Below are 19834 nucleotides of genomic sequence, written 5' to 3' on the forward strand. Positions count from 1 at the left end.
CCAGTTACATAATGAAAATGAGGGGCCTCTTCTTCAACATTTATTAAAAATTGCAGAACAATGACTACAGAACATTAAACCAAGCATGGAATCCCTTTAGGCAAAGGACTCTGTGCAACAGTACAAGTTGTATGCCTATGAATCTGGCCCAGCCTCAAGGTACAGGCCGACAACTACAAGGTGCTCTAGGACTTTTGCTGCTGGTGTGTCAGTGGTCACTCCTCTATTATTGCAGCTCTGACTGCAGGAGCTTGTTATTTCCAGAGTGAGCAGTGACTGCAAATGTTCCTCCCCTGCAGAAACTCCATCTGGTCTCCCAACACACTAGGAAGAACTCAGCCTGCTTTGTGCATGCTCTTTCACCCTGGTCATACTACCCCCGTGCATCTCTGCTCCTCAAGCCTGGAGGTCTTTGATGTGAAATTTCATGCTCAATCTCATGGTAGCCAGACCCATGAGTTATGCGGTGCTCAGGGTTCCGGAGACTGCAGGGTTCATTACTCCTGGCTACTGGGTTCATTACAGAAATGCTTTGTTCAAATAATGAGTTGCTCATTAAAATGCTGTAAGTTGGTAAGATATTCTTAAAATAGATATTAAAAAAAATTTCAGTAAGCATTCAAAAACCCAATACTTCATGAAGACTACATATGATATTACTTAGAAAAAGTGCTATGGAAGTCTCACATTTAAATATACTAAAATTATTTCATTCTAAAATAATGAAACCATTCAGTTCTTTATCTTAGAAGGACATCATAAATCAGAAAATCTCAATCCTTTTAAAAAACAAAAACAATCTAAACTGTAAATTCTTTAAAACAGAGGCCAGTTAAAATTTTAGATTAAATATTCACTGAATGTCAAAATGCAGTTTAGGGACCAATGACAACTCTATTCTTAAAAGACACCATTGTAGGAAATCTCCCTTACATCTATTAAGATAATAAGTAGAAATAAATATCAGCATATGAAATGTAATGTCATAAATGTATTGGCATACTTCTTAAATGGACTATTTTAAGTTAAGCAAATCTCCATCTAATGTAAAACTCCATTCTTGGATCTGCAATTTTTTTCCTTCTTTCCTCACTGCCATTTAAACGTTGATTTTTCTCAAATTGACTTACTTAATTAAAAGAAAATTTCTTCTTCCAAATGGCACTGCATTCTAAAATAAGTCTCTCTTGTGGCTTATGTCGATGTGTACCATCACACTGCGAGGCTTGCTGGGAGAAGCTGAGACTGCTAGTTCTGTGTTGCCCCAGTGTTTTGACACACACAAAGTGCTGGGCAAATGTTTATTCAATAACTGAATGGTTCACTTCACCTGGGCCTCCAGGAATGAAGGTTCTCCTTGCTGAGAAACTGTCATTCATTTCCTTGGAGTAAGAAAAGTAATTATCCATTTTGGTTTAGGAATGCCTTCCCAAATAGCTAAACCTGAGTGGTGGGGCTCTCAGAAATTTCTCTCCCTTAAGATCCTTTTACATAGTAACACACTTAATAGAATGGGTGCCAGGTCATTCAGGCAGGTCTAGGCAGAAGTAGTGAGTTATATTCGTCTTGGGGTCTTTGTTTGTTTGCGCTGCTGTGTAACAACATAGCTGAGACTGGGTAACTTTTATAGAATAGAAATATCCTCATGGTTCTGAAGGCTGGGAGGCCCAAGACCAAGGAACTGGCAGATTTAGTGTCTGGCAAGGACCAATCTCTCTGCTTCAAAGAGGTGGTGCCTTGTTGCTGTGTCCTCAGGAGGTGACAAATGCTTTGTTCTCACATGGAGGAAGGCAGAAGGGCAGCAGGGAGGAAGGTGGCTCCCTCCAGCCCTTTTATAAGGTCACTAATCCCACTCATGAGGGCAGAGACTTAATCACCTCTTAAAAGTACCACTTCTTGGTACTATCACACTGGCCATTAAGCTTCAACATATGAATTTTGGGGAGACACATTGAGTCCATAGCAGGATTCATCTCTCTGGATTTGAACACTGTTCTCTCTTCTCAGTCTTACCATTTCTTTGTCTGCTGTTTAGCTAACCTAAGATGAGCCCTTGAAAATTCTACCTTGAGATGGAGAAAGAAGGCATTTCTATGTAGGGCTTTCCATCAATAGCCTCTTGTTGGCATCATGAAGGTGGAAGTTTCCCTACTTTGTGATACCATCTCCTACACTGTTACATAATCGACAAGAATATTTGCCGCCAATTTGAGGTTAATGCAATTCTGCATTGACTATGAAAAAACAACTGAAAAAAAAATTTGTAAAGACAGGAATGATACTAATTCCCAGGCCAGATATGTACAATACTAAGTGACTACCCAGAAGCCTAGGGAGAATTCTAAATTCTATTGTGCATGTTCAGGGATTTGGGAGCTTCTTAATGATAAGATGATACAGCCCTTTGTTGGCTTTCTTAATTTCTGAAATGCCTTCTCTCTTTTTTTTCTCTTGCCCTTTCCTCCCTCCCTCCCTTTCTTTCTTCTTTGTTTCCTTTCATTTCTTTTCCTCCTCCTTTTTTTTTATTTTTTGGAGCGAAGTTTCACTCTTGTTGCCCAGGCTGGAGCGCAATGGCGCGATCTCGGCTCGCTGCAACCTCTGCCTCCTGGGTTCAAGCAATTCTCCTGCCTCAGCCTCCTGAGTAGCTGGGATTACAGGCACCCAACACCACGCCTGGCTAATTTTTTTGTATATTTAGTAGAGACGGGGTTTCACCATGTTGACCAGGTTGGTCTTGAACTTCTGACCTCAGGTGATCCACCTGCCTCGGCCTCCCAAAGTGCTGCTATTACAGGTGTGAGCCACCACGCCCGGCATCTCTTCTTTTTAAATTGGAAGTCAGTAATGACTTCCAGGCTATCTGAATCAGAATCTCAGATCTCCCACTTACAAACTTTCTGATCTTGAAAATTTTGCTTAATCTCAAAATCCCGTATTCCTCATTTATTAAACAGCAGTGTTAATAGTATCTATCTCAGAGTTGTTGGCTCATAGTAAACCCCAAACACATGTTAGATGTTGTTTATTACTATTGCTAGTATATCAAGTAGTTACAGTCTCCCTAAAATACACAGAGTTAATTAACTATCTCAGAATTTTAAATCCAATTCCACAAATTCTATGTCTCCTCTATAGCGTACCACTTCCATTTGCTCTTAAATTGTATGATCTTTCTGAGGGTATACCACAGTAAAAAAAAAAAAATTCATAAATTGGAAATAAGAGATTAGCTATTTTTGTGTATGTGGAGGGGTTTCACAGTTTACTTTCATGTAGAGAAGGAATTAAGCCCAAGAAAGCTCAGAGAATTTCTCCTTTGTAAGCATCCATCATTATTATCAATGGTAAAAGTGTGTTGGATCATGAAAGTTTTTTTTAGCAGTTTAATATCCATAAGGAGTCAGTAATACCTGTATGGTCAATCTTGTTTGTTGTTCTTTAACTTCCATCTGTTTGGGGTGAATGGATGCTGCTGATTATAAGAGGACATTATTTGAGAGAATAAATGATCCTTACAGGTCCACACCCTGCAGGAGTATAAGGAGTTGCAGTAGCGATATTACAGCAAAGAAGAAACAACAGAGAGGTAATTTCCTAAAATTGTGGGAAGTCTGAAAACTTTAAGTACGGTTTCTTTGTCCATAAATGAAACAGTATATTAAATCTGTGCAGGGAGTTTGCTAAATAAAAATGTGATGGTTTTTTTTTCTTGAGACAGGGTCTTACTCCATTGCTCAGCCTAGAGTGCAGTGGCGTGATCACAGCTCACTGCAGCCTTGACCTCCCCAGGCTTAGTTAATTCTCTTACCTCAGCCTCTGGAGTAGCTGGGCCTATACATGCACACCGCCATGACTGGCTAATTTTTTTATTTTTATGGAGATGGGGTCTCACCATGTTGCCCAAGCTGGTCTTGAACTCCTGGGCTCAAGCAATCCTCCCACTTCGGCCTCCCAAAGTGCTGGGGATACAGGCATGAGCCACAGCACCTGGCCATAAATTATGTAATGAATTTTTACATAAGTGATTCTTTGGCTAGAATTCCTCCCTACCATCCCCCACCCCCAAATTAATCTTTGGGATAAATCCAGAAATTGGTATATGAGTCTGAGTAAATGGGAATAAAGGGGCTCTCCAGCTTCTCGCTTTTTTCTAAGTTTTCCTAACATTTTGGTTATTGGACCTTATGTATGACTTGCTGAGTTAAGAGCATGGAGTTAACTACCGTTGGAAACATGAAGGAGTATGCTCAAGTCTGCATTGGTTGCTCATGGCAGTATGAGCATTGGGATACCAAGCAAAACACCTTGTCTTTCACTTAAATCAGTGCAACAAATGCCTCATGTGCAATCTCAAAAATATTTCATTCATGCTGTAATTTACTTGTAGATCCCTTGAAATGGAACAAACCCCCCCACTCTCTCACTCTCATTCCAGGCCCCGCCCTCTTTACCTCTTTCACAGGAAGAAATCTGACAACTATTCTTATTGCCATTACTTTGAAAGAGCTTTGAACTAAAACAAAAAGGTTCCACCCATCAACAAACTTAAATAACAAACTCCAGAGTACATTATTTAACAGAGGTGATAAGATGGACTGGATATTTACCATGCCGACAGCATTCAAGAGTTTCTCTTCCCAAAGGAAGGAGAAAGAGAAGGACCATCCACAGGACTCTTTGTGATAGTTGGCATATACAGGAATTCATCCTTGTGCATGCAGAAGCTGATTTGAACATCTGAGTTTCTAAGAGTTTTGCATATAAAACATGAATATCAATGCCAACACTATACCAAGTCTAAAGAGATGAAAAGCATAAAACATCAAATGACTGGCCGGGCGTGGTGGCTCACGCCTGTACTCCCAGCACTTTGGGAGGCCAAGGCGGGCGGATCACAAGGTCAGGAAATCGAGACCATCCTGGCTAACACAATGAGACCCCGTCTCTACTAAAAATACAAAAAAATTAGCCGGCCCTGTAGTCCCATCTACTCGGGAGGCTGAGGCAGGAGAATGGCATGAACCAGGGAGGCAGAGCTTGCAGTGAGCAGAGATCGTGCCACTGACTCCAGCCTGGGCCACAGAGGGATACTCTATCTCAAAAAAAAAAAAAAAAAAATCAAATGATTCCTGGCCACAGTTCTCTATTTTCTCAATAACTACTTAAAATAGTCTTGAAAATCAGCTATTTAGATTCTATGTGTTTGTTAGCCAATCGGCTTTCTTTCTTAGCCTAAGAATGAGAAATTTGAAACTGGGAAACAGAGCTCTTTAGGTGGCAGAACACAGGGCTCTAGAGCCTGCCTGCCCAGGGTCGTATCCCGGTTTCATATTAGCTGCATGGCCCTGTGTCAGCCTCAAAACCTCCTCAGCCTCAGTTGCCTCATCTATAAAATGGGAATAATATTATTGTCCTAATAGGAATGTTGGAAGGATTTTAAATGAGACACAGTGGTTAAAGGGCTTAGCATAGTGCCTGGCACGTTGTAAGCCCTGACTATGTATGCTGTGGTTATTATTATGTGTTACCATCACAGGGCTCAGTACTGATCTAGAAAGATGAAAAGATGAATGATGAGAGTGAGAGTTCACGACCAACCTCTGTCAGTAACGCTGACAGTAATAACTGTGGTTCCTGCCAGCCCACGAGTTTTCTCCCATCATAGATCTCCCTTACACTCCGTTCCCCAAGAAAAGTAAAATTGTCTTAAAAGTCTTTCTACAAAAGTTATTTAATATAAGGCCCTCCACAAGGTGAAAGTTCTTCTGGGTCCTGCTCCAAATTGACAGGACACTTGTTTTTAAAGTCCCATGTTTTAACAAACACCCGAACAAATGTCATCCTCCCACCTGTAAATACATGACTATACTAAAAGTTAGACAATTGAATTATGTGTCTAATTGTTCCAAAAGAATATATATTGCCAGTACAAAGTAATAACTGTATTAGACCTCAATATCACCGTGAAATTGGTTGTTATGAACACTTTTACAAGCAGCAGATAAAAACACATTTCTTTGCTTTCAAAGAATAAGTTGCTGTGCTGTAAATAAATCATTACATTACATCAAAGGTACTCAAATCAACAATCACCTGATCATCATTGGCAAGCCTTTTCTGAACTCCATTTTTTTCCTAATTAAATGAGAGAAGAGAGTAAAAGAAATCTTCGCAAAATATCCCACATACAATAGAGTTTCTAACTGTAGGGGGTAGAAAGATGCATCCATCTCCACTTACAGTATTAGAGAATGACTAAATTACTTGTCGCTCCCTTTCTGTACATACACTTATGAGTAATGATATAATTTTCTAAATCGCACAAAAATATGTAAACAGGATTCAATGGAGTTCTATGCCCCATTTTTATGAGAATTCATGTGGATGTTTATTTTATAGAATCTTATTAAGAGAATTTTTTAAAAAGCTGTCTTAGTTCTGTTCCAATTCAGGCTACATATCTGTATTTACGTATTTTTAGCTTTGAACTATAGAATAGTCATGTTTTGCTGTGTTTTGGCACATATATTCAGAACCTAAGATCTTAAAAATTCAGTATTTCTTAGTATGCTCATAACTATCTCTTTTAAAATTAAGCTTTTATTCTAAGTCTGAATATTTGAGTCATTTAAAGCTCCCTTTTAAATGTTGAGTGACCATAAAACTAGCAATGTGAATTTTATTTAAATTGATTTTGTATCTTCATCACCACTCCTTAAAACGAATCTTATTACTAGAGATAATGTATGTGTCAAAAAAGAAGCCTCAAATGCACTTCCTGTGCACTTGACAGGGTGACAAAATATTTCTCCTATCCTTTCCTAATTGAGCTGCAGTACAAAGGAGGACATTATAATAATATTAATAATAGTTACATGGATATTTGTAGGTACTGTGTAACCCTTCAGTCCATTTTCCCAGACAATGGTGACTACAAAGAGGCTTCAAAATAGAACATCGCACAATATGAATGCCACTTTTTTCTATCTTACATTTTAAAAACATCATTGAAATCAGAAAGTTCATTTACAAAGGACTGGCAGTTGCAATCACAGCAATAATGTAGTGCTGAGAAAAAAAGGGTAATTGGTTTGGTAAAGATCGCTTTCCATTACACCATAAAGCACTACACAATAGGAAAGGTCGCCAATTAAGCAATCATGAATACCAAGTACTGAAGCTGATGAAAATAGGGCAGTGGTTTAAATAGATTTGCAAGCAATTTACCTTTTCACAATGTTGGCAATCTGATGCAATTTGCTTGCAATTTTGTCTGCTTTCAGTAGCACTCGAAGCTGACACTACACAGACCAAATGGCAAAGAGGCCCTGCATAGAAAATGTAAAACTATCTTGGCTGCATCAGGAAACCAGAATGGTGGTTCATCAGGAAAATTACAACAATTAACATAAGTGCTGCAAAAATCAACACTTTAAATGTCACACTCACTAGTCTGTCCAAAGACTGTAAAAGTACCATCCCCGTTGCTGGACTAACAGTAAATATGAAGCAATCACCACCAAACCTTGGGCCTGATGGCTTTACAATTGATGTGACATTCTCTGAGTGATAAAATAGCCTCTCATTTTACAAAAGTAAGTATTTTTCTTTTTTAGACTTAACCTGGATTATGTCAACACAAAATTTACGTTTAATTTTTTTCAACTTTTTCGACAAAGCTATTTCATGCCAGTGTGGGTGTAGTTGGTGTTGACATTTAAAAAATAACTTTATATTCCAGAGAATTAGAGCCAAGTTGATAAAAAATAATCCCTCCTCAAATATTGATCTGGTGCTTTCAAATGTAAATCATGCTCCGGATTTATGTTGAAAGCTGTTATACAGTGTGAGGTACAGTGTGTCTGACCAGAGCCTATTTTATTATCTTAGAGAGGGCTCCAAAAAGGCATCTGTGGATATTCTCCTGAGGACTGGTTGGAATTACAGATGCCATCACATGTCTATATCAATGTATTCCCAGCTAAAAGTTAGACACCCTGAAAATAATTGATAACTTCTGCTTTGGTTCCCATGTTTGAAGAAGCTATAAATTTGTCAGGCCTTGAGGAGAATTGGCTTATACTGTAAACCTAATGATTTCTCAGTGAACTGGGAGGATCTTGTGGTGAGAGAACAAGAATAGAGTGTCAGAAAATCTAAGTTTAATTTTCATCTCTATATTGGCTGACTGAGAGAGTTATTTTAGGCCTGTATCTATGAGGGCCAGTCTTCCTGTTTTGAGGGAATTGACATCATTTTGGCTTAAGAACAAGGTTGGATATTAAAACCTAAAGTATAATAAAAAAAAACAAAAAAACAAAAAAACAAAAAAAAAAAGAAAAAAATTTATAAAGAAAAAAAAAAAGGTTGGATATTTATGCTTGTGAACGTCCTTGTCTTGGTTGAGTTCAGAAACCATGATTTCCATACCAGCAAAGAAAGAGCATCAGACATGCATGTATGGGAGATACTCATAATAAAGAGGAAACAGTTTTATTATGAAGATTCTTATTAGTGAAAAGGCCTATTGTGAAAATAGCAACTCCATTTTGTAACAGCTTTTACTGTATCACAGGGCTCATCTTTGACTCCTTCTGGTCTACAGAAAATAATTTCTTAAAAGGGAATTCAGAATTGACGTGTAGCATTCAGATTTGTCTGTAACAATGGGACCCAATGTATTGTGGTGACGCATGACTCTGGGATTCTTCTTGAGATACCCTCTCAAATTATTGCTAACATGGTGCTTCATTCTGTCAAGGGGTACTTCCCTCACATACTTTTCTCACTGCTACTTTGTACCAAACAACAGTATCCACTCCGGGGAAGAGTTTTATCGGCTGCCTTTTCTCATGATCATCTTGAGGAACATCAGCAAGCAGTTCCCTACTGCTGGCGTCTCAGAGAGTGTCATCTAAATTATTCAATGAGGGTTATCCCTAAGCAATGAGGGCATTGTCCACGGGACTATGGCCCAATGTTGGCCATGTTGCCTCTTCAGTAACAAGTCCATTACTTGGCTGAAAGTAGAGGGGTTAGCCTCTGTGGGAGCAGCATACTCCTTTTAGAAGGGTTTACATTTTCTGTAACGTGAAGCTTACAGAAGGATGTAATAATTATCTCTCTGGTTTTAGGTGGCCTGTGTGCAAACATTTTCTGAAGAAATGCATGCATTTTCTAACTGTTCTCTGATAGACTCCAAGAACAAGTTGCTACATGAAGGGAGTGACCTTTTGGTGCCATCCACAACATGACAGGGATGCTTCCATGGAAGGATGGCATCAGTGGTCTTCAGAGTAAATTACAGGCTAGGAATAGCAATAAGAGATTTGCTATCTCACCAGTGCAAAACACTCAAAAGTTTGCAAGATTGCTTCCAGAGAAACAAACATTGAGAATTAGCTCCCCACACCCCCGTGTGTGTATGTGTGTGTAAGTGTGTGTGTGTGTGTGTGACTCAGGATGTTTAAAGGAGTGCTACACAAGAGGATGGGCAGAAACCATAGTTAATTTTGATAAATATAATGACCTGAGGGATTTTCTTTTCTCAGCCTTTGATTGTTACCACCGAAAACAATTATTACTGGTTAATTTAGTTGCTGGCATAGTGCATAGTAAATATTTTTGTTGTATCACTCTTTATTAACTGCAGAAAAAGCCTTTCAAATTTATTTATTAAGTTAGTCAAAATGACACACAGCAACTGTATTAACCATAAAGCATATAGTGTTAGAATCATCAAAAGTATTTCAAAGTCACTATTGTAGTCCTAATTCCTCACAGAGAAATTAGAATTTAATGGAATTAACACCTCAGAGACTTGGATTTTAAAGATAAAGTTTCCCAGAGAGGAGGATTCAGAGTCTTTACTAGTTTGGGTTGAACTACATATTTACATTAATTAGACTTGCCCCATCAAATATAATAACATAAGTAAAAGCTGATGTAAATTCTTGTAAAACTACTCAGTTGCACTTGCTACCATCAAGCAGGCAAAATGCATAAAAATCATAGCACCCTTTTGGGAGCAATGCCATTTAGCCAAATAGAAGTTTTTTAGTCTTCAAAGTATTTTAAGAAGACAATGAAACATGATATTTATTTAAAAATCATAAACACTTAAAAATATAAAAAAAGTTTCTCAAATGGCAGTTGTGCAACCACTTTGGGGTAAAATATGGGTTGAATTTTGGCTCTGATATTTATTAGCTGTGTAGCCAAAGGCAAATCACGTAATCTGAGTCCAAATTTTGTCATCTGTAAAATGGAGATAATAAAATCTTACAGAAATGTTGGTGAGCAGTAAAAATATTGCATTAGAAGTAGCATATACTAGATGTTTAAATAAAAATCATTGGTTATTATGATTGTAGTTGTGTTTATTGTGAATGATAATGATGATCAGAAAATCTAACCTGGTAAGCATCCAAGATGGTCTATGTTTGTGTTGTTTTCTATGGATAAAAATGAAAAATAGCTACTCTATTCAAATGAGGAAATCTGTATTAAAACATTTGAAAATGTGCCATAAAATTCAGGAAACTTTTAATATTATCATCAAAAAGAAAAAAATCCCTCAAAAGGTATTTTTCAAGCCAGGATGAAATCACATTGCGATTCATTGTCTCTTGGTCAATTATTACAAAGTAGTTTTCAAGCTAGAATGAACAAAATTTGAAGGTTTTGCATGTGTTTAAGAAATGTAAATTGCTTAGTTTCTGTAACATCCACAAAATTAAGCAGAAAATTAAGAATGAAGAATTTTCTATATTCTTCATTCTTGATAAACCTAGGAACCAGTGTAGAAGACCATAGAGGATGTCATAGAAATGCAGAGAGGGAAGTGGGGAGGAAGTCAGACTCACAGCCTAGACAGCTCCAGAGCATCTCTCAGCCGCCGAGCAGGGTTGCACAGCAAATGCAGATCCAGAAAAAGCTGGAGCCAATCCTAGACCAGCAGGATCCATGGTGTCCCTCAGGGATTATTCATCTGGTGAAATCAGACAATTCCGAATGCTTCAGGAACGCTTGCTAGCTCTGTGGAGAGGAGTTAGGCCATTCTTTAGTGGAATGCTGGTAAACATTGCCAAGAACACCTCATACCTGCAAGATACCTTACATCTCTAAACCAGCCTCTAGTGGCCCCTAACTAGCCTGTGGTGGCTGTCTCCGGGCAGCTGGAGATGCCCATGGGGCCCTGTAATTCACTAGAGCTTAGTCAAAATGGTCACATTCCCCTGGAGGCATATCACTATGTTTCAATAGCTCTGATCCGAGTCGAATTCTATTTACTCAACAAACATTTATTGAGCCCCTATTATGGACTATGCTTTATGGGGGATATATATATATATATACATAAAACCATTGTCTCTCTCTTCAAAGAGCTTACAGTCTAGTATAAAAGATAAGGGGTACCCTATAGCAAACAAATATTTAAATAAAAGTTTATAAAAGACAAGTACCATAAAAGAAATGAAAACACTGTGGTTGATAGAAGAGGTAGATGATGCATGTGAAACCATAGTACAGAATGCAATGGTTTTGATAAACTTTGCCCTTTCCTTTAAACCAAGTTGATAGTGGTATGGAATATTTGATATTTGAGATCATACTTAAATATTTTATTCGGTAAGCTTTGGATAGATAGAGGAAGTACTTTGAGGTGAAAGGAAAAGCACAAGAAGGAAGGAAGAAACACAAGGAGGGAGGAAGGAACCTCGCCTAGGTTAGAAAGCTCAAGTCCAGTTTGGCTGGAGTGCTGTAACAAGAGCGTTCAGAATTCTAAATGCGATCCTGCTTGAGTTCACCTAAAAATCCTGAATGCTCTGGGTAAATGAGTTTCCCTGTTTCTAACTTCATGCATCAAGCATTTCATAAAGCATGTCCTCAATTACTAAATTTTGCGTACATTGTAATTATACCTCATGTATGCTTGGGAATAACAATCCTGTACTTGAATTATCTTGAAAGGATGATACAAAGTCAGAAAAAGGCTGATTTTTCATTCTTCCTTGGTCAAATCACACTCTAATAAAACCTAATGTTGTAATCTTATATATCCTTAATCTTCCAGGTTGAGTCTGAATTTGGCCCCAGGCCCTCTAGCTCTTTCATGAAAGGCTGTTACTGAACAAATGAATATTTAACCAGCTCAAGCATCAAACCGCACATTCCAGTTTGTTAAAAAGGTAAACACTTCAAACAGGAAGTTATGATATGTACCCATCCACAGGTCAATGAAAGTTTTTATTTACATTGGAAAACCTTGTGTACACTGGACTAATAAACCCAATAAAATCAGATCTTTTGGTGTCAATTGCCTCCTGTAGCTGTCTATAGTCAGTTGTCTGGACACTGCAGAACACTAAGCTTCTTTTTCTTTTGAATACCTGATCTTACAGTAACATGCCATTCTACAGCACACTGCAACATTTTGAAATCACCTGAGTGCTATCCCTATTGAAAACAAATGAAACAAAGATCAATTCCTCAGAAGCTATAGATTACCCTTCAGTCACCACAAGATGATGACTCCAGGATCCTAAGACTTTCAGAGAAAGATCTTGAGCCAAGATTAACAAATGTCATAGACCTAACAGATCTAACAGCTTTGCTGCTGTTGAACTACTTCATATATCGGTTCCCAAGTTTGGTGGGAAAAAAAATATTGCACAGATGGGACTATAACTGACCGTAGCCTGCTCCATTGTGTGTCCAACTATCTCTAATTACAGCAACCCATGAAAGGAAGAGATTTGAAAGGGCAGGTGACGGGAGAGGAGAGGAACCTGTTTGACTTAAACAGCACAGGATCCCTCACCATCAGGCCTGATGTACATCAGCCTGACAGCTAATTAGGGTAGACATGAATTTTTCCAATGTAACAGATGTTCGCTAATCAGGCCAGATTTGGAGCCCTTGCGCCAGCAACATTTCATGCACAATTTAACTATCTAAAAGGAATAAACTACTTAATGCATTGTACTGAAGGCACAGCTGTTTCACAATCAGAAAATTTGCTGTCAAAGATGTTCTCTTTAAAACTGACATGTTTTTATATAACTCTGATGGGGTGTTTATAATGTATTAATAGTTGTCAGCAAGAGCTGCTGTCATCATCAAGAAGTAAAATATTTCTGAAGGTATATTAAAATGAACAGGCTCCTTTCTCTTTTCCCCAAATCCATTCAGATAATTTAACTAGGTTGAATGTGGTCTGCTGGGTTCCAAAATGTATTTGAAACAAAGAACATCAATGTATGCTTTCAATTTATTCTAAATTTAAGACAAAAACCATGCCTTGCTTTTGATTTAAAGGTTTAAAACAATCATAGTTCCACATTGGTTTACAAAGCTGGATTTTAAAAATCATTTTAGTTTTATGCAAATTCACGAGGGGAACATCATTGCCACACCAAAAATGTTTTATTGGGTAAAATGGAGGTTTGACATCTTTATAAACACAAGCTAATTTGGTGAGGATGAAAAAGGATTTCTCTCCCTCTCTCTCTCTCTCTGCCTTTCTCTCTTTCTGTGTCTTTTCATTCTCCCTTGCACTTCATGTACAAAATGACCCTCTATTATAAGAAACGACTTTTGGTAAATACGAACTTGAAACTTTAGTATTTTTTGACAGTTTAGTCTTGCATTTTTGTTGCTTGTATTTTTAAAATAGTAACACAAAACAATAATTACTACCTATGAATATTGAAAAATTTACATCATTTAAAAATAGAAATTTGTAAGTCTTAAAACTCTGTGTTTGAAGTAGATGTCCAATATTATAAGCTGATGACTTCAAATTCTACAATAAAGCAGTTTGTAGGGCTTTGTAATCTAGTTTGTCTACATAATTTACCAATTTGCCTATTCTGGTAACTATCAATTTTTTCCCACAATTTTATGCTACATAATTTGTTTGCATTATTTTTCAAGTATAAATTATGCTTTTTCTGGCAAGAGCAATGGTAGGTAATGTAGTTTCTCTGGAGACTAGGTTACCATGACCCTCCTTTTCACGAGCTGGCCCAAGTGATTTGTGACCCCTGAGAGGTACTATGTTGAATTGATTTGCACCAGTAGCTCAGATCTTCTGGTAAATTCAAAGACAGTAATATATTTTAAACCCAGTCTCAATTAAAGAACCATTTTCAGAATTAATAAGGAAGTCTGGGACTCTCTGCTATGGCTCATGAGCATTCCGATATTATGACTTTTCCACTAAAAACTGGCTGTAGACCAGTTGTATAAAGAGTCATATTTTCAGAGGATGACAAACCATGCCACATCTAGAAAAGATTTTTCCCATCTGTATTCTAAAGCAAATCAGTCCTGAGAGATAGTAAAAATTATTTTCACAGAAGACTTAAAATGAAATACCTTGATTCGCTCACTCCCTCTTTGGATATCCTATGTCAGTAGGTTGTTTGCCATCTTCAATGCCCATATCTCGAAAATACATATCTTTGAATCTTCAAGACAATTTCGTAACCACCAGTAGTTCTTTAATATAGGGCATGTTCTGAACTAAATTGTAGATAAAGCTTTTAAAAAGAGTAAAGCTCCATATTATCACCCACTTCATCATTAACTAATTCAAATTTGGATACCAGTATTTTATAGGACAATGCAATTCTTAAAAGGTTATCTATAGATTGAGATTTCAATTAGAATTAAATCCATACCCTTTGCTACAAGCTAAACAACTCCACATTATCTGGACTCTCCTACCTTCCAACAGTATTGTATGCCCATCACCTCCCTGCTCACTACAATCTAACCAACACTGATCCACTCTCTGAAACATGAACACACCAAAGTCTTTCTCTTCTTAGGGCTTTTGACATACTTCTCTAGGCCTAGAATGTTCTTCCTTTGCTCTTGGCATGTCTGACTCCTTATTTGCACTCAAGAGTCAGCATACAAACTCACAGTTAGAGAAGAAATAAGTTCTAATGTTTCATAGAAGAATAGAGTGACCACAGTTAGCAACAATATATTGAATATTTCAAACTAGAAGAGAGGACTTAAAATGTTATCAGTCCATAGAAATGATAGATACTCGAGGTGATAAACACTCCAAATAGCCTGACTTGATCATTACACAGTCTATGCATGAAGAAAATCCTCACATGTACCCCATAAATATGTAAAATATTATGTATCCATAAAATTAAAACTAAAAATTTAATTTGTTTACTTTCTGTCTTCTCACCTCCTTAAACCTTCTAGAACTGTGATGTCCAGTACAGTAATGACATGCTGTTACTTAAGTTTAAATTAATTAAAACAAAAATTAAATACAATTGCAAATTCCATTCCTCAGTTTTTCTAAATAGCACAGATATAAAACACTTTTGTCTCACAGAAAGTTCTGTTGAACAGTGCTGATCTAGAATATAATCTTCGAGAGCAAAAGAAAGCTCTGACTTTTCACCTCCGTTTCTTTTTTTTATTATTTTTTATTCTATTTTTATTTTTTATTTTTTTTAGATGGAGTCTTGCTCTGTCACCCAGGATAGAGTGCAGTGGAGCAATGTCAGCTCACTGCAACCTCTGCCTCCCAGTTTTAAGTGATTCTCCTGCCTCAGCTTCCCGAGTAGCTGTGATTACAGGCGTATGCCACCACGCCCAGCTAATTTTTGTATTTTTAATAGAGACGGGGTTTCACCATGTTGACCAGGCTGGTCTCAAACTCCTGACCTCAAGTGATCCACATGCCTCAGCCTCCCAAAGTCCTGGGATTACAGGCATGAGCCACTGCACCCGTCCTCTTCTTACCTCCATTTCTATGGGCCTAGAATAGCAACTGGCCAGTAGTAGTTCTCAATTTGTTAAGTGGATGGATCGATGGATGGATGGATGGATGGATGGATGGATGGATGCATGCATGGATGGACACATGGATGGATGGATAAGTAGGTGGATGAGTGATAATGAATGGCCGAGTGAACTTTCATTTATACATAGTTATTGAGAAGTATGATATTCCAGCTAATGTAATACTCTGGTTTCTATTCAACCTTCTATTACTAATATTAATTATTTTAATAGGATAAGATAAAGTATATTCAGCACTAAAGTGTATCTCATAAAATTTAACCTTTTTTGAAAGCACTCAAGGAAGAGATTTCCATGTTAACCTGAAATAGAACCACAGGACCATAAAAATCCCTTTAGAATCCAAGAAGCCTTAGTTAGGCTTTAGATCATGAGTAGGCTAATAGCAGAAAGAGCAGGAGTTTGGACTCTGGTAAACACAGGCTCAAATCCTAACTCTGATTCCAACTAGCTTGCTTTTTGTTTATTTTTGTTTGGAGAGTTTTCCTAGGCAATATGAACCCCATTTTCTACATGTGTAAAATGGAAAAGGAGTACCAACTTCACAGGGTTATTCTGAGGATTAAATGTCTTGTGAATGTTTGGCTTATCGTAGGCTCATAATAATTGGTAGCTATTATTATAAATCTTGCAGAATTAGTGGCATGTTAGCAAATAGACTTTTTTAAGAGATGAGGGTCTTGTTATGTTGCCCAAGCTGGAGTGTAGTGGCTATTCACAGCATGATCACAGCACACTGCTGCCTCAAATTCCTGGACTAAAGGGACCCTCCTGCTTCGGCCTGCCACGTAACTGGGATAACAGCTGTGCACTACCACACCTGGCTCTGGCAAGTAGATCTCTGAAAATCCTGATCTATTTCTTATCACTCCTTCCCTGGCCTTCTTGCTTTACCCATAAACACCGTGATTCCCAGACTCTCAGAGGCTTGTCATAGACACACAGCATGGGAATGTGAGGATGTAAAGTGCGAGGGGTGTGGAGGAATGTCGTGGGCAGAGAGGAACAGGCCAAACATAGAGAGAGCTGTTTTCCCAATAGCTCCTGGCACAGACTGTCTCATATTTTAAATTTTTAAAAAACCAAAATCCTTGGAAGTATGAAACATTTCTAAGATTCTGTAAGTACACAGTTCACACACAGTATCTATGTTACCACTTAATTTAGAGAGTTACCATCAAGCTTAGGAAGCAGAAAAGAAGAACCCTAACAGATCAACAGGGAGAGGGTCTTAGTTGTATGTTTTCTTCTGGTAATTTTTAAAAAGGTAATTTTATATCATCAGAGACAGTGAAAGTCCACAACCCTTATTACAGTTTCCCATAGAAAGAGGGTTTATGGAGGGTCGGTCTACAGTGATCAGAATCGATTTTTTTGGTAAGCCTGTGAAAACAAAACAAAATTGAGAGACAGTATAAACTTGGGGAGGACTAAATTTTAAATCAGAATATGAGTAAAAAATTAGAGCTTTAGTTATTAATGTATTTACCTAATTGTTTACATTTCCAAAAGGTAGAGAGTTGTTTTCTGTTTTTTCTTTTGAATCTCTATGTTACCTTAGAGCTTCATCTTCCAGGCCAGGAAGAGTATAATTCTGCCTTAAAGCCCTGATTATCACCTGTAAAGCACCCTTGATTACTGGAGGTATTTGGAAGTTAAAAAACATGGAATGTTAAATATTTCATTGAATAGGAAATTAGGATTCCCTTTCTTCCTATGGAGAGTAGCCTCCTTTTTTGCTTTTTTTCTCCCCTACTTGAGACTTAAGGCAAAAATAAGCAGAATGATCTGTGTTACAACTCTGTGGAATTGGTCAGTGTTAACAGAGACTCAATTTTATTGCTAAATCACATTTAAAAGTTGTGGATATTTTTATGTGAACATTTATGTGATGTGAGTCCAGGAACTGAAATAAAGAACATATTTTTATACTAACTGAGAAAACAATTTTCTAGAGTAAAAATTCAAGCACTTCCTAGCCCACCACAGAGAAAAACTTATGTGAAGAATAAGAATATTTACTGATTAAATAATAATTTAAGGGAAGAACTGTGCCTTAAAAAGAACATACTGAGGGCTACTCTGGGGGAGTTTTTTATGAGATATCTGCAAGAAAGCATAATATGGCTAAAGGCCCTAAAGGGAAAAATTTCTTTTTTTATGGTTTATAGATGGTAAGAAAGCATGACTTTTAAAAATGCTTTGCCACCATTTAACAAAAAGCCTTGTATTGAGAGAGATGCAGAGCTGTGGTCATGGAACTTTTGACCTTCACTGCTCAGAACAGCTTGGCTGGGCCCACTTACAGCAGGAATGACATTTTTTGCTTGTTTGGTTCATATGTAGGTCTCCTAGTTGCTGTTATCAATGTACTTTCATTTATAAGATTTAACATCTCTCTATATATCTTTTTCTCTCTATCTCTCTTTCCCACTCTCCTGTTTTCTGGCAACAGTCAACAGTGATTATTCATGTTAAAATGAGAGTCTTGAAACTAAATCAAATTGAGCATTAACAAGAGATGCTGCATGAAAATAAACAAGAAAGAAAGAAAAAAATGCTAGGCTAGAAGTCTCAGACATGGTTTCTGTGTGACCCTAGATTGTTCTCTTCACAACTTTAGGTTTGTAGGTTTGGCTTCCTTGACTGTCAAAGAGATCTCAATATGCAACTCTAATGTTTTAGTTGTACTCTAGAGGATCTTTGGGATATTTCTTAGTCATGACCCTCAGTTAAATCAGTTTGAACAGCCTCTTGTTACTCACATTTCCCTGATAATGAGTCTCCTCCCTTCCCTTCCTGGTTATCCTTCAGCGGAGTAGTTTCCTTGTACAACCCTGGATCCTGTCTACCTGCCGCTTTGCATGTAGGTGCTAATTTTGGCATCTCATTCTCCCATCTCATTTCCTTCAAGTCACTTCTTTTTCCGTTTTAATCCTCTTCCCATGTTATTTCCCTGTGTTTGTTCCAGGAATACTTAGCTCCATCTTTAAAGCAAATGCATTCTTTGTTTCTTTCTTTTTTTTTTCTTTGAGGCAGAGTCTCCTCTGTCGCCCAGGCCGGAGTGCAGTGGCACGATCTCAGCTCACTGCAAGCTCCGCCTCCCGGGTTCACGCCATTCTCCTGCCTCAGCCTCCCTCAGTAGCTGGGACTACAGGTGCCCACGACCTCGCCCAACTAATTTTTTGTATTTTTGGTAGAGACCGGGTTTCACGGGTTTCACCGTGTTAGCCAGGATGGTCTTATCTCCTGACCTCGTGATCTGCCCACCTCGGCCTCCCAAAGTGCAGGATTACAGGCGTGAGCCACCACACCCGGCCAAAGCAAATGCATTCTGACCTTGAATGAGAACTGAGTTATTTCTATGTTCTGGACCTTCCTTCCACTCCTAGCAGGTATCAGGCCACTTCTTTGACCACAGGGTGGAGAATACATCAAAAATACCATTCTCCCTGTGATTGTCAGTTCTCCCCTGTATTTCAACACATGGTGAACGCTATGGGCAAGGCTTGCTTAGTGATTTTACTTGTGGATCAAATCTTACAAACAAAAGCCACAGGCAAAAGAAAAAATAAGCCAGTGCAAAACCCCACTGCTTGCAATTAATAAATGGCTAATCACTGAAGTAGTGCAAAGATAGAGGCAGATGCTTTTAAAAAATTATTAGATGGTATATTGTGCACATGTACCCTAAAACTTAAAGTATAATAATAATAATGATAATAAAATTATTAGATGGTTATATATCTTCATAATTCAAACATCAAACATTAAAACAAGTATGGTGAGCACTTGCTTCTACTACTGTTCCCATTTGTCAGTTTCCATAGCCTTTCATAGTGCAATTTTTATTAGTTTCTTTGTATAATTCCAGAGTTTCCTTGTGCAATACAGAATATGCACTTATATTTTCTCCCTTGAAGAGGTAGCACATTATGCACACTGTTCAGTACATTGCTTTTTTTCACTGCATGTAGCTTAGAACTTTAGC

General features: G+C 37.8%; 1 long non-coding RNA gene across 1 annotated transcript in view; it reads right to left on the reverse strand.

Annotated features, from left to right (window-relative positions):
* LOC129478355 (uncharacterized) overlaps positions 1-19834 on the reverse strand; it is a 108464-nt gene that overhangs the window by 20502 nt on the left and 68128 nt on the right. The window contains exon 4 of the long non-coding RNA XR_008656409.2: positions 10866-11037. This is a non-coding gene — a long non-coding RNA (uncharacterized lncRNA). The remainder of the gene's footprint in view (positions 1-10865; positions 11038-19834) is intronic.

This window comes from Symphalangus syndactylus, chromosome 3 (assembly GCF_028878055.3).
Source record: "Symphalangus syndactylus isolate Jambi chromosome 3, NHGRI_mSymSyn1-v2.1_pri, whole genome shotgun sequence".
Taxonomy (NCBI): Eukaryota; Metazoa; Chordata; class Mammalia; order Primates; family Hylobatidae; genus Symphalangus; species Symphalangus syndactylus.